Raw genomic sequence first — 16,680 nt, forward strand, 5'->3', positions numbered from 1 at the left:
AGGACTGGGAGAAAAGTGTTGGGGCAACTAGGTAACACAATGGAAGAGTACCAGGTCTGGAGTACCAAGGACCTGGGTTCAAATCTGACCTCTGATACTTCCTACCCATTTGATTTAATTTAATTAATTTTTTAATAATAATATTATTATTTTTTATTTTATTTATATTTATATTTATATATATTTATATATACATTTATATATATTTTATATATTTTATATATATTTAATAAATTAATTAATTAATTTAATTAAAAAGTCATTTAATCCTGTTTGCCTAGCTTTGCCACTCTTCTGTCTTAGAACTGATACTAGAACAGAAAATAAGGGTTTAAAAAAAGAAAGAGAAGTTGGATTTCTTCCTCTGAGCTTTGTTTAGAGTCTCTTCCATCATCCTCTATCTGATAACTCACTGAATTCTTTTCAACAAGTGAGAGGAGGAAAGGCTGTTATTTGTGCATCGATGGAGGTGAATTGTCATGCCTAGGAAACAGATAGCAGCCCAGTTTGATGGGAATGGAGCATCCCTGAAGCCCAGACTTGACCGCTTCACTACCTACACAATAAACTCCATCTACCAGTGGGTCAATATGGGCAGATGTGTGGTTTGGTTTTGTTTTTTCCCGGAAGCACCTGGAAGGTCCAGTTTCCAGTCTCATTGGCTTTTTCTGAATTGGCTTCAAAATGATTTGATGATAATAGTTTCTGAATAATTCTTTTTTTTGTTTTATCTTTATTTTAATAACAAATTTCCACATAAGTTTTCCAAATTTATAGGATTTGTGTTGTCTTCCCTCCTCCTTCCAGGAATTGACAAGCAATTTGATCTGGATGGTACATGTATCATCACTCAAAACCTATCTGAATAATTCTTAACAATAATAACAAATACCATAGGCGAGGGCTTCCCAGGCTGCTCCTCACAGGTCACCATCCCGGCATATGTCAGTAGTTTTCAGTCACCACCAGCCTGAGACGAAGTCAGACCAGAGGCCTGGGAGGCTTACAAGAGCCCGTGACTAATCTACCCAGCCATCCCCAGGGCAGCTGTTTCCTGGTTTTAAATCATTCAGTCAGTGCTATTTGAGCAGCCAAGCTTTGTTGTTTTCTTCTAGTACTACTCTTACGCAACACCACCATCATGGCCTCATTTCTACCCCTGGTCATTGCCCAGGTGCTTCCTCGTCTTCCATGAATATACATGCACATGTGTGCACATACATGAACATACGCATCTGTAAGTCACACAAGTAAGAGCAACATGCCTGGCCTTGGATGCTAGAATTCAGGGTTATCCATCATCTTTTCCCCAAGAAAAACCCAAGGACTGGGGCATCCCACTCGGAGCACGCTCCACCAACAGAGAATGACGCGTTTCAGAGCATAAAACAATACAGAACCAGGAGGAGCAGCTTGGTGGCTCAGTAAATAGCCAAGAGGTCCTGGGGTCAGATCTGGCTTGAGACCCTTCCTAGCTGTGTGACCCTGAGGAAGTCACTTTACCCCAATTACCCACCCCTTACTGCTCTTCTACCTTGGACCAATTCTTAATATCGATTTTTTTCCTTTTTTTTTTTGGAAATTTTTTTTAAATTAATTACGTTAGAATATTTTTCCATGGTTACAAGATTCATGTTCTTTCCCTGCCCTCCCCTAATGCCCCTCCTGTAGACGATGCATAATCCCTCTGGGTTTTACATGTGCCATTGATGGAGACCTTTAATATCGACTTTAAGGCAGAATATAAAGGCTATTTTTTTTTAAAAACAGAATCAGGGATAAAGTGCTGGACTTCAAGTCCAGAAGATCTTGCATCAAATCCTACCATCAATAATTCATAGCCGTGTAATGCTAAACAAGTCACTTACTTTCTCATATACCAGGCTATTCACACCTGCTGCAAAATCTCCATAGCCACTGAATCACAAGAGCAGTCTGGGCAGTCTCCTAAGGTCTGAGCTCATTGGCCAGGCCCTGTGACAGATGAAAAACACTTGGCAAAAGTCAAAGAACTATAAAATGCAGGATTGTTGTTTTCAGCCCTAAAATATGACAGAAGAACATCAAAAGTGAATCTTATCAATCAGGTGCTACCACAGTGGCTCTACTCATTGTCCTTGTTGTCCTAATGTTCTAATACTGGAGAGAGAACACCCTGCAGAAGAGAATCTTTGGAGATTACCAACATAGAAAGGTCACTGGCATATACCTAGCATTTCTAGGGACCCAGTGAATCTGCTAGGGATAAGGGAATGTAGAATATAGTATCCAAAATACTTAAATTTCCTCATTGAAAACACTGATGACTAGCCCTAAAAGAACCCAGGTTCTGATTTCTGAAGTACGTAGAGCCTGCTTCAGAGAAATAGATGCTTTTTTTTTTTTCAAACTTAGAGTGGTGGAGAAATTAATTATTATCCTGGGTCTCCTGGTGCCACACCAATTCTCCTATACTTTCAAGATAGCAGTAGCACTTTCAGTTTGGTTAAAATGAACTAGATGGATTAAAATTCCTTAAAGGAGGTGGAAAGAAAGAAAGAAGGACTTGGGAAAAAACAAAACACCACCTGGAGGGCAGGGACTCTGTCTTATTCATGTTTAAGTTAGTTTTTCTGAATATTCACTAGGTGAATTCACTGAGTTTGGTATTGGGAAGACTCCCCTTCATGAGTTCAAATACAGCCTCAGACAGCTGTGTGGCCCTGGGCTAGTCATTTAACTTTGTTAGGAAATTTGTCAGTTCCACTTTGGTAAAACGAGCTAGAAAAAGAAATGGCAAACCACTCCGGTATCTTTGCCAAGAAAAGCCCACATGGGGTCACAGAGTCGACATGACTGAAAACAACAATAACATCTCTATATACCATAGTGTCATTCTGTTTTTCATATAGAAGTGACTCAATAAATATTTGACTAATAAATGAATGAATGGGGAATCAACTTCTCTGGAAACAAAACTAATGGTCTTTGCCTTAGTTTCAAAAAGAAGCATGGCCATTCCAACCAAGAAAGCTACTTGGACACATGAACCCAGGAGGCAATGAGACTCTAGTCTGCCAGCCAGAATTGGAATTCAGGATGGGGAGTTTCTGATTCTTAGATCTAATCTTGCCTCCGTGATATACTGATATACGTGCCTGTTATTCTAGAATACTTGCTTAAAGCCTGTCCTGTCTATTTCTCCTTCCCATTATTTCTTATATCCCTCTTGTCTTTTTCATGCCTACTGTGGAGAAGCCAATCTGGTTTAAGCCCTTTATCACTTTGACTTTTCACAATAATTTCCTACCTGATTTTCCTATCTCCAGTCTCTTCTTCCTGCAATTCATTCCATCCGGCACTTTACTGCCAAATTAATCTTCCTAAAACATCCTTTTGCACATGTTATCCTTCCTGGCCCCTCCAAAAAATATTTGATCCCCTCCTGCCCAAAGGACAAAGTTTCAACTCCTTAACCTGGCATTCACATCCCTCCATGAGCCTGCCCCTTTTTTTTTTTTACCTCTTCAACTTCTTCTCTCACTATTTCTTCATTAGCAGTTCTCTGCTTTAATGCCAGCAGTTTTTTCTGCATTTTAATCCTACTGCCTTTGTTCAAACTGTCTTTCCTTCTAGTCAGAATATTTTAATCTCTGCTCATCTGAGAGACCTTATCCTTCCTTCTGCAGCTGGTTGATGCAATAAAATGGTGGGTTTGGAATCTGGAAGAATTGAATTAAAATCTGGTCTCAGACCCTTACGTGTTGTTGCATGACCCTGGGCAAGTCACTAAACCTCTGTCTGCCTCAGTTTCCTCTACTGTAAAATGGGGGTAATCATAGCACTTACCTCAAAGGGTTATTATGTGGATTAAATGATATGATATCTGTAGAGTACCTAGCATAATTTATTTAATAAATACCCATTCCGTTCCCTTTCCTTCAAGGCAGAGCTGAAATCTTAGCTCCTTTATGAGGCCCTCCCAGACCTTCCTCCATATTTCACCATGATTCCCTCTGTCCTAGAACTTCTCAAAGCACTAATTCTCTATATCATTCATTAGGGGCTTATCACATGATCCTGGTATTGAGAGTTATTGTTTTATAACTCTGTTCTGTCTCCTCAGATTATAAGGAAAAACTCTTCTGTCAAAAGTGGAGTGGGCTGCCTTGGGAAGTGCTGCCTTCTCCATCAACGAAGATCTTCAAGTAGGGGTTGGATGACTGCTTCTTGGAGATGACCCAGAAGGCATTCCTGTTCAGGTCCCATTTGGACAAGATGACTTCAGGGGTCGCCTACAACTCTGAGATCCTGTCATTCCTTTAAGATATGGCATCTTTTCTTATCCCATTGCCTGGCACAGTAACCTAAACACAAGTATTCAATAATGACCAATCTCATCCACTCCCATAGCCATCACCGATAAAACAGCCTATAAATACTCCCTCTCCTGCCCTGTTATGTCTCCCAAATTTAGACCTGGGAATCTATCTGCCTATAAGATGTCTCCACTGAGAGACCAGAACTCTGTGGACTTTGCTACCATGATTCAGCTACTTTCTTACCCTGAGAAGCCTCACCATCACCTGGGGAATTCTCATCCAAGAGCATCTGAACATAGGCATTTGGTGGTACAATGGCTAGAGAACTAGACCTGAAGACAGGAAAATGTGAGTTCAAATCCTTCCTCAGTCACTTACTAGCCATATGACCTTGGGCAAGTCACTTAACTTCTGTTTGCCTCAGTTTCATCATCTGTAAAAATGGGGATACTATTTGTTCCTACCTTTCAGAGCTGTTGGGAGGATAAGATGAGATAACATTTGTAAAGTGTTTTGCAAACCTTAAAGAGCTAGTTATTATTACTATTAATTTTTTTGCCAAGCCGACCCCCTTCTCTCATTGGTGAGTATCTTCTGGTTCTTCCGCTCTGAGTATAGGCTCAGGTCAGCCAAAGCTTCCCTCTCCTCCCACATGTGCTTCTGATTCTCTGGATTTTACCATCATGGTCCAACGTAGGTACCATCTCCTCCCAGTTTTGCCTTTGTATCAGTGCATTAGAATATAAGCTCCTGTAGGGCAGAAACTGTCTTTTTACTTGTATTTGTTTCCCTAGCACTTAGCAAATAGTGCCTGGAACATATCAGTCCTTAATAATGCACATCATCTGCCAGCCTACCTCCCAGTACCTCAACTCTGGTATATTCTAAACAGAGCCTGTTATTGCTTCATTCTGGTCATGTGTATTTATCATGGCTTCCTTTCAGGCTATTCCAAGAAGGCTAAGACTGTCTGATCTAAGTTTTGTGTCTCCAGTGCCTCATGGCTTAATAAATGTTTGTTGAATTGAATTTTTCTCCAATCCTTCAGTGGAATCGCCAAGTCTCTTCCAAACCTTGTTGGTATATTTGACACTTTCCTTTCCCTCACCTTTCATTTCTGAGCCAATAACCAAGTTCTGTTCACTCAACTGTGCCAAGAGCTCTCACACTCATTCCCTTTTCCCTGTTCCCACTGACAACACCCTAGTACAGGTCCTTGACTACTACCCATCTAGACCATTAAAAATAACCCCCAGGGGGCAGTTGGGTAGCTCAGTGGATTGAGAGCCAGTCTTAGAGACGGGAGATCCTAGATTCAAATCTGGCCTCAGACACTTCCCAGCTGTGTGACCCTGGGCAAGTCACTTAACCCCCATTGCCTAGCCCTTACCACTCTTCTGCCTTGGAACCAATACACAGTATTAATTCCAAGATGGAAGATAAAGGTTTTAAAAAAATAATAACCTCCAATTAGGTCTTCCTGCTTCCACTCTTTCCCTCCTCTACCTTATCCTTCATACAATGGCGTAAAACTTTAATAGCCTTAAGTAGAATTCTCATCTTGTTACCCTTCTGTTCAAAGATGTTCAATGATTTCAATACAGTGCCTGGCGCATAAGAGGTGCTTAATAAATGTTTACTGACATTATTGCCTACCAATAAAAGTCCAGACTTATTCGCCTGGTGTTCAAGACTCTCCACAATCTGGTACCACCCTATTTTTTAGATCGTATTTCCTTCTACTCCTTTCCATGCCCTCTACCCTTCAGCCCATCCAAAGAAAACATTCCTTGTTTCTTGTATATGCCTTCCAGCTCTGTGCCTTTCTTCATGCTGTTTTCTATTCCTAGGATGTTCTTTCCTATCCTTATCCCATTGGATTCTGCCTTCCTTTAAAGCTTAACTCACAAAATCAAAAAAACTCAACCTACTGGTCACCATCTTCTGGTTAAGTTTTGAGACTGTCTAGGTCTTTCCTAAGTATTTGTTGGTTGTTTCTATCATGTCAACTCTTCACGACCTCACTCGAGATTTTCTGCACCCATTTCTTTGCCCATTTGGGCAGAATACTGGAGTGGTTTGCCATTTTGTTCTCCAGCTTATTTTACAGATGAGAAAACTAGGACAAAGAGGGTTAAGTGATTTGCCCAGGGTCACACAGATATTGGGGGGGGGGGGGCTGGATTACCTGACTCCATGTACAACATTCCTACATATGGTGCTAGATTTAATTGGGATTTCATGTGGAATAAGTCAGGTAGAAAACATTGGATTTAGTCAGAGGGCCTGGATTTGAATTCTGCCTCTGCTTATTTGGAGATATATGAGCTTGGTCAGGAAATGGCATGGAAAAGGAAATGGCAAACCATTGCAGTATCTTTGCCAAGAAAACCCCACATGGTGTCACAAAGAGTCAGACATGTCTGAAAACAAATGAACAACAAAATCACTGCAATTCTCCAGGCTTCTGTGTCCTCATCTATAACATGAGACGGTTATATGATGAAACATGCTACCTACCTTCTGATAGAAAAGTGATGGAAGCAAGATGCCATTGGAGACATGATTTTTGGACATGACTGACCTGAGGTTTGTTTGGATTGACTATGTTTTGCTTGACTCTGCATCTTCCTTACAAGGGTTCTGCTTTTTTTTTTCATTATTTTCCAAGATGGGAAAGGGAAGGTAGAAGTGAAAAATGGATTTTTAAAAATCAGAATAAATAAAATAAAATTATGTTTAAGTATAAAATGAGGTGTGGAAACCAGAAGCTCTCTTTGCTTCTTTCCATCTCAAAATCTTTGATCTCTTTGATGTTAAAATATGATAACCAGAATCAAATATCCTAATCAGGGCAGAGTATCTCATTCTGTAGCTTCTGTTTCTTTTAATATTAGGAGAGTATTAGCTTTTTTTGGCTGCCAAGTTACCACATTAACCTGTAGTCCATCAAGCAAGCTTTCTCTGATGTCTGCCACCATCCCAGATCTCACACATTCCTTTCCTTGTACCTCTCAGGTACTTTTTGTGTATTATTTTGAATCCAGGTTAGTTGTGCATGTAATAGGGGCAGGTAGGTAACACAGTAACCCCAGAGCTGAATCCCAAGGTGCTGGGTTCCAATCTAGCCTCAGATACTTCCTAGCTGTGTGACCCTGAGCAAGTCACTTAACCCCAATTGACCAACCCTTATCACTCTTCTACCTTGGAACCAATATACAGTATCAATTCTAAGATAGAAGGGAAGGGTTTTTAAAAATAGTTTATATAATATATCTTCTTCCTGAACTGTAAATCCCAGGAGAACAGGAGCCATGTCTTCTCTGAACTATGCATCTCTCCCAGCCCAATATACTCTCTGCATATAGTAGGTGATTAATAAATGTTCAATTGGATTTGTGGTCAAACAAATATTGTTTGTTGACAGTGATGACAATACAGCTGTCTGGTTTCATAAACTAAGAAGGCGGTCAAAAAATTCTGTGCTTTAAAATGCAAAGATTAATTTGGTACTATTGTTGCAGCCTAGCTGATGGATGGGAATCAAATCATTGGCTCCCCAGTTTGGAAGCTGGCTCACAATGTTCGTTCTCCCACATCAGGAAGACAGGACCCCAGGTTCATAGCTCTCGAGTTCAATAGCCTTTCTTTTTGCCTTAAAAAAATTGCTGAGGCATGAGATGTTTCCGTTCCCTGCTGGCATCTTTACACTGTGCCCAGTGAAACAATCATATCAGGTTCAGGAAGGCAAGGGACTGGAAAGGCAGGGAAACAGGAACTGTCCCCACGGATGCCCTCCCCAGGGGAAGGCGGCCAGAGGCTGGGAACACAAGCTGTGAGAAAAGTCAAGTCAGACCTCCTCTGAGCCTCAGAGAGCAGAGGTGGGACCCTTCCCAGAAGCCAGTGAGACCCTGAGCCATGAGTTCTGGAAACTGGAGTCTGATCCCTCTGGCCCTCTCCTGACCTCTCTACATGCCCTGGGAAATTTGACTAAGAGACTTTAAAATGTCAGATAAAGTGGACTCTTCTTTGTCCCAGCATCCAAGACCCCCTACAATCCGACCCCAGCTGCTGGCTCCAACCTCATTGTCCCCTACCGGAATCCTCTACTTCTGGCACAATGAAAAGAGTGCGAGACTTCCTTTTTCTACATTGACATAGGGTTTTTATGCTGAATTTAACAAATACCAAATAAAAGGAACATTTCCATCTAGACGTGTATATATATATACATATATATATATACATATATATATGTATATATATACACGTCTAGATGGAAATATATATATATATATATAAATATGTTGTTAGTCATGTCATAACCCTCTTTAGGATATTCTTGGCAGGGACACTGGAGTGGTTTGCCATTTCCTTCTCTTTCTCAGGGTCACATAGCTAGTAAGTGTCTGAAGCTGGATTTGAACTCAGAAAGATGAGTCTTTCTGACTCCAGACCTGATGCTCTATCCACTGGGCCAATAGCTGCACCTCACACCCATATCCACATACAGAGAGAGACAGAGAGACAGAGAGAAGGAGAGTAAAGCAGAAAACAAGATTATATGTGATATTGTAAATCTCTATTATGTATATTTTTCTTTTAACATATATATTAAACTCAGCATAAGACTTTTAGAGCTCTCATGTTAGCTATGATTCTTTTTCAGCTTCACTTGAAGTCTCTTCTAGGAAGTTAAAAAAATGCTTCAATAACCCTCCTTTCTTTCCTTCCTTTCCTTCTTCCTTCCTTCCTTCCTTCCTTCCTTCCTTCCTTCCTTCCTTCCTTCCTTCCTTCCTTCCTTCCTTCCTTCCTTTCCTCCTTCCTTCCTTCCTTCCTTCCTTCCATCCTTCCTTCCTTCCTTCCTTCCTTCCTTCTTTCTTCCTTTCCTCCTTCCTTCCTTCCTTCCTTCCTTCCTTCCTTCCTTCCTTCCTTTCTTTTTCTTTCCTCCTAAAACCTAACTGAACTGAAAAGACTTTTGGGAAAGATACAGTAGACCTAATCTGTGCAGCTCAAGAAGGAAAAGCCAGTCGAGTAGAAGCAAAAAGAAGGCAGGTTTGAACTCAATGAAAAGAATTTTTTAACAATTAGAATTGCTCAAAAATGTAATGATGTTCCTTGTTAGGTGATGAGGTCCCCATCACTGAAGAGTGATTACTACCAACCAGGGAACTTGTGAAAGATCGCCTCTTAAGGACCATTCCAATTATAAGATTCTATGATTGGCTGCATTGGGAAATTGTTTTGTCTGGAGAATACTAAGGGGAAAAGGACAATTCTGAAGCACTTCAGAACAGAAAGAACTCAACTAAATGGATAATTAAGTCTATAGTTTGAATAGCTGAAGAAGAGCACAAGGGCATTGTTGAGGGTCTAGAGAAAGGGAACAGGAGGAACTGGAAGATAAGAGCCTAGAAGGAACTGGAAGGCCCCCAAACTTAGCCTCCTTTTCATTTGGTCAAAGACATTCTCAGAAACAATCTGTCCAGGGCCACCAAAAATCATATGTGCTGCTTCTGACACTATCATCATGGATTGCCAGTGACTGATATGTGTCATTTCTCTAAATTGTCTTTCAAGTTAACTCCCATCTCATCATGGGGGCAGCTAGGTGGCTCGGTGGAAAGACAGACCTGGAAGCAAGAGGTCCTGGGTTCAAATCTGCCCTATGCCATTTCCTACCTGGGTGACCCTGGGCAAGTCACTTAACCCTCATTAGCTAGCCATTACTATTCTTCTACCTGGGAATCAATACAAGGGATTGATTCTAAGATGGAAGATAAGGACTTTTAAAATAACAATATGGATGTTATTACCTGAGTATATTGCCAGCATTAACCATTGAGGAAAAAATTAATTGTTTACATATCAGATTTCTAGAAGGGTTTCCTGAATTTACTTGAGCAAATCACAACTCCCCAGGCAATAAAGATGTGTACCTCAATTGGTCCAAACCATTCCCATTACTCAGATGCCAAACACCTTTCTTTTGGCATTCCTCATTCTCCACAAGTGTCAGCAACTTGGTGGGAGTTAACTACTTAGGAAGTACTGGAATTGATATCAGGAGCCCTGAGTTCAAAACTTGACTTTACCTTTAATTCATTCTAGATAAGTCATTTTATAGCTGAGAAATTATGTTCAAATCCTGAATTTGCCCTATCTACTTGTCTGGCATTGGGGCAATTCACTTAAGCTCTCTGGATCTATTTTCTCATCCACAAAATGATGGAATTGTGCTGGAGATTCTTTTAAATTTTGCTTAAAACATATCTATAACCCAAACTGAATTGCTTGTCAGCTCTGGGAGGGGGAAGGGAAGAAGGAAGGGAGACAATGTGAATCGTATGGCTTTTGAAAACTTGTGTGGAAATTTGTCATTAAAATGAAATAAAGAAAATTTTAAAAAATAAAGTTTCTCCTAGTTCTAAAACTATGAACGTATGCTTTCAATGCCTCAAAGTCTTTATGTGCAACATATCAAAAATTATATTTGTAGGGGGCAGGTAGGCGGATTGAGAGCCAGGTCTAAAAATGGGGTATCCTGGGTTCAAATCTTACCTCAGACACTTCTTAGCTGTGTGACTTTGGGCAAGTCACTTAATCCCCATTTGCCAACCTCTTAATGCTCTACTGCTTGGAACTGATACTCAGTATTGATTCTAAAACAGAAGGTATGGATTTTTAAAAATTATATTTGCACTACCTACTCCATAGATCTTATCAACGAATCAAACAAACTAATGTATATACAGTACTTTATCAAATTAAAATGTTCTGTGATCGTCTGCTGTTGTCATTATCACATTTGCTTTGCTCTTGGGAATACTTGTACACAATGAACCATCAAAATCAATTATATAATCTATGCCAACAGATATTGGATAAGTTTTATTAAATATCAAATAGAATACCTTGTCTGTTGGCCCCAAAGTGGGGATCTATTAAGCTGGCAGTACCAGACCATTCTGGGACACCTATTGCATGTAATCGTCCACTTCTCAGTGGTCTAACACCTATATCTGTACAGCAATTGATGCAGATATAGTGGTCAAAGCTCTGTTATGTCTGCTGGTGAGATCCCCAACAGCTAAAGCTGGATGTCCTCCAAGTTGCACATTCAGCGGTCTCATTGGCCACCACGCATCAGTTGCACCTGATATTAGCCAATGAACTACTTGCTGTGTATTTCAGGGCCATCCCCAGATCCTGATTTATCACAATATCCTTCACCGGCTCACTTGGCAACATATGTGCTTGGCTCAGGTCTTCCAGTGGGCTCAGTTCTATTGGGGCATTCTAGCCAAGCAGGTGTGAATTGTTTTCATCAAACACTGGATTAACCATTGGACAGAACATAGATTTTCTGTTAGGCTATACTTATTTCCAAAGAGTTAGTAGAGTTAGGTTCTTTAAAACAAACAAACAAACAAACAAACCTTTACCTTCTGTCATGCCAAGGCAGAAGAGCAGCAAGGGCTGGGTAACTGTCTCATCTAAGTTCAGTGTCTCCCTACGCCCCACAGGCTTAATAAATACATGTTTGGGGTTTTTTAACTCTCATTTTCTGTCTTAGAATCAATGCTAAGTATTGGTTCTAAGGCAGAAGAATAGTAAGGGCCAGGCAATTGTGGTTAAGTGATTTGCCCAAGAGTTACACAGTTAGGAAGTATCTGAGGTTATATTTGAACCCAGGACTTCCCATCTCCAGCTGTCTATGCACTGAGCCACCTAGATAGCCCTACAGCCAAAATCGTATACATTCTGCTGACCAGGTTTTGATGGGAGGGTTTTAACCCTTAGATGATAATGCACAAAGACAATTGTCATTCTCGGTAACTGAGAGACTACCACTATACTATACTATACCTTCTGTCTTAAAATCAATCCTATGTATTGGTTCTAACGAAGAAGAGTGGTAAGGGCTAGGCAGCTGGGGATAAGTGAAATGCCCAGCGTCACACAGCTAGAAAGTATCTGAGGCCAGTGGCCAATAGTCTGGTGATCAATCCATTAACAAGCATTTATTAGGCCCACTCCACTTCTCTGGACTTTTCCATTATGATTCAGGAATCTCTTTCTCCTGGAAGATCATTTCAGTGCTGGGATTTATACCACATCAGTACCCTCAATTAATCACAGAAGCCTAGACATCAATCAATAAATAAATCAAAAGTAAACAAAGTGTGAAGAAGTCTTTAATCAATCTGCAAGGACCACAGGGGCTTTGGATCACTGGATGAAAGTGGATGCCACACAGGAAATATCTTGTAATTGTTTGAAGAGAATCAGCCCTGCACCATGGGGGTAAGCCTAAAATCAGCAAAAGCTACTTCTGAACACAGCAGTCAAATAGAAGAGAGAACTCTGAATCTGGGAGCACAGGATGCCAAGTTCCTGAGAGAATTGCTCTTGGGGGGTAAGAAAAGAGTCACCCTTTCTCTTTTCCCTCTCCCCAATTGGCTATGTTATCAGAGAGAGTGACCTACTAGGAGACAATCCTACTAGAAGAGATACAAGATGACAGCAAATTGAAGGTGTGTAAATTAAATATTTAGGGGACCCCAATATGGGTGAGACTCACCATATTAGACATCACAGAGTCATGTGTTATAATTTTAATTTTGCCAATGTGTCAGGCAAAATTCCTGACCAATGGAAGTCAAGGGTTGTTATGTAAGGGGACTGAGGTGAAATCCTGGCCATTAGAAATTCTTAGGGAAAGTGTTCAGACTAAGCTTTAAAAGCCCGTATGTGAAGCAGAGAGCTCTCTCTGCCATTTTTTGGCTTGTGGAAGAAGCTCTTTCTCTGGCGAGCAATTGTGGTACTTATCTATGTAAGCCATCTCTGGCAAGGGGCACAGCACAAAGCACTGGGCCAATGGGGACCACACAGGTTTGGGAATCAGAGAACTTGGGAGCTCTTCTTTAGCTCTGGACCCTTCCTGAACTCAACCCCATTCTTTGGTTGGCCTTAATTTGTCTGACCTGACCATGTGGTTACCTGAGCCCCCTTACCTCCACTTATAAAATGGACTAGGACTGATTGGGAACCTAGGACCTGATGAAGCAGTGGCAACACTGCTGTAGACCCTTCTTTCTCTTTCTTTCTCTTTATTAATAAATACATATAAATTTAGTATGATCTCCAAGATTAATTTTATTCATTATAATTGTTTCCAAAAACACAACCAAACATCCAGAAATGGAAATGAACAAATTGGAAGACCTGGAGATCTGGGGTGGGGAGGGGGGACACATATCCATTTCAACAATCCTTAATATACCTCCTTATTAAGTGTACTTTTTTAAAAGTCAAATAAATCTGGCTGATAATCAGTGAGAAACACACTGATGGGGGCTCATAAACGACAGTGTCAGGAACCCATGTCCCTCTGATTTATCCCTAGAACCGTGAGGGGCAAAGTAAATAAATACTCTCTGGCACCAACCAATGTGAGTAGGAGTTGGGAATTATCCCCGGAGATGAACATAACACACAGCTCCCTTTCACATACTTTATTCTAGCTAAACTGATTGCCTTCTTGCTTTTACACACATGGCACTCTACATACGATGTCCTGTCCATGCTCATGCCTGGAATGGAATCCCTCTTCACCTCCACCCTGTACAATCCTTCCTTTAATATTCTGGCACTTCCTTCTACACAAAATCTTTCCTGGTTCTTCCATTCTTAGTGCCCTCCTTCCCTTTACCTCTTGATATCTTCACTTGCTCTTCCAGCCTCAAGTTTACCCCTATTCCCAAATCCATCTTTCACACAGTGATTTTCCTAAGTGTAAGTCTGATGATGTCTCCTCCACTCAATGAGCTCCAGCGATTACCAATGGACTTTAAAATAAACTCTAAACTCTTTTTTTTTTGTCTTTAAAAGATCTTAACAATCAGGTCCCCACCTGTCTTTCCAGACTCAGACTCATTATATATTTGTAAGAGGCAGGGGAGGGGGGGAGGGGGGCTGGAATCCTACCTCTCATTCGAGAGTAGAAAGCTCCTCCTAGAACTCCCATTGAAGGAGAGAATCCAAGTCAGTCATCTTTTCATCAGCCACTTGACTTCACTTCATCATATCCCCAAGCTAGGTACTTTTCCTTTCTCCTCACCCTTTTCAGACTCCATTTATCTGTAGTCTCCCTGTTAGAATATAAACTCCTTGAGGAAGCCAGATTCCAAAGGACTGAGGAGTGACAGGAGAATAAAATTTAAATAATAAAAAGTAAATAATGAAAGCTGTGTGACCATGGGCAAGTCCCTTGACCCTCAGCACCTCAGTTTCCCCTTTTTTGCTCTTCTGTAAGCAAAATAGTATATGTAATTAGCATAATAATAGGCGAAGCACTTATTGAGTACCCACTAGGTGTGTAGCATTCTACCAGACATTGGGGATACTGAAACAAAAATGAAACAGTCCCTGCCCTCAGGGATCTAACATTCTAGTCAAGAAGTCTGATATTATATTTACAAGATTATATAGAATAAATATACCCCCAAAATATCAAAGAGTGTAGGGAAGGAGAGCACTAAGAATGGAGGGAACCAGGAAAGACTTGAAGAACAAATACAAAATAAATATCAAATAATATAAGGAAGGAGAACACTAAAAGTAGGGGGACTATACTAGTGGGGATTAGGAACTAAAGTTTGACAGGTAGCTGAGAGGGAGGGAACAGATAAAAATGAACACCACTTCCCTCCCAAATAGAGATGGCTAGAGAAATGGAGTTGGATCTGATCAGAGCTGAAGGATAAGAGAAAATCCCCTTCACTCTGTTCCTATTTTCTTCTTTAGTTGATTGTGTCTATAATCCCCTTTAGTACATTGAAGATATCTGATTTCTCAATTAGTTAAAATATCTATTTATTAGATAAAGGGTTTGGTATAATAGGTTAGGAAAGAGGGAGCAGGAAGTCCCTTGAACTATATTTCTCCTATAGTTTCTTCAGGGGTTGGAAGCTCAAGTCTAGGGATTAAGTCCCAGATGATCTTAATATCTTTGTAGGTTCAAGTTGTTTGTATTTCTTGGCACGGAAATATAGCTTTGAAGGAGTCCTCTGAAGGATAGGCTATTGCCTTCCCCAAATGGAGAAAGTCTCTATCCTACCACTATGAGACAGATGGATTGTCTGGATCTTTTCTGTTGAATGAGGGATTGGTAGCTATATATGCTCAGTGGAAATTGCTCCTTTCCTCTTCAGTTCAAAAGGGAAAAAGCTCAATCTCCAACTGCTCCCCTTGCTTTTCTTAGCTGTAAGTTCCATTCCCATCCCCTATTGGCAGCCAGAGTTCTATCTCTTTCCTGAATGAGATAACACTGCAAATCCAGTCCTTGTATTTCCTTCAATATCTCTCTCTTTCACAGGACCAGGAAAGACTGTGTAGAAAGAAGTACCTGAGTTGAATGTAAAAGAAAGACAGAGATTCTACAAGGTGAATGTGAGGAGAAATTTTATTCCATGAATGAGCATAGACAGTGCAAATATATTCGTATGGGATATAGATTGCCATGTTTGTAACAGCAAAAAGACCATTTGCAATAATTTAGGCAAGAGGTAATGAGGGCCAGAACTAAGAAAGTGGCCCTGTAGCAATGAAAAGATATATTCAAGAAATGTAAAGGAGCTATAAATGACAAGATATGTCAACTTTTAAATTTTGTGAGCTGAGTGAGAGTGAGGAGGATAATGAAATAAAGTTGGAGTTACAAACATGGGGACATAATGGATATTGGTGTTCCTGGCAGAAATAAAGATGTTCAGAAGGAAATGGATTTTAAGGGAAAGATAATTATTTCTGTTATGGATATATTAAGTTTGAGGTGTTTATGGGATCCAGTTTAGAAAGTCCATTAGGAAGGGAGTGATATAGCACTGGAACTCAGGGTAGAGATTAGAGTTGAACAAATAGATATGTGAGTCATTTGCATAAGATGATAATAACCCATGGAAGCTGATGAGGTTTCCATGTGAAACAGTATAAAGAGAAGAGGGCACAGAACAGAGCCTTTGGGTGCATCCACAGCTGAGGAACACAATATGGATAATGAGCCTTTTAAGAATATAATGGATAATATGGAAATAGGTCTTGATCAATGATACATGTAAAACCCAATGGGATTGCTCATTGGCTATAGGAGGGGATGGGAGGAGGAGAGGGAAAGAACATGAATCATGTAACCATGGGAGAATGTTCTAAATTAAATAAATAAACAACAACAAAAAATATAGTAGAATTTTCAGACAAGTAGAATGTCACAAAAATCCAGCAAAGAGAGAAGACTAGAAGTAGTCAACAGTGTCAAATATTACATAGGAGTCAAGAAGGATGAGGACTTAGAAAAAGATCCTCAAAAAAGAAAAGT

The sequence above is a fragment of the Monodelphis domestica genome, chromosome 2 (assembly GCF_027887165.1).
Source record: "Monodelphis domestica isolate mMonDom1 chromosome 2, mMonDom1.pri, whole genome shotgun sequence".
Taxonomy (NCBI): Eukaryota; Metazoa; Chordata; class Mammalia; order Didelphimorphia; family Didelphidae; genus Monodelphis; species Monodelphis domestica.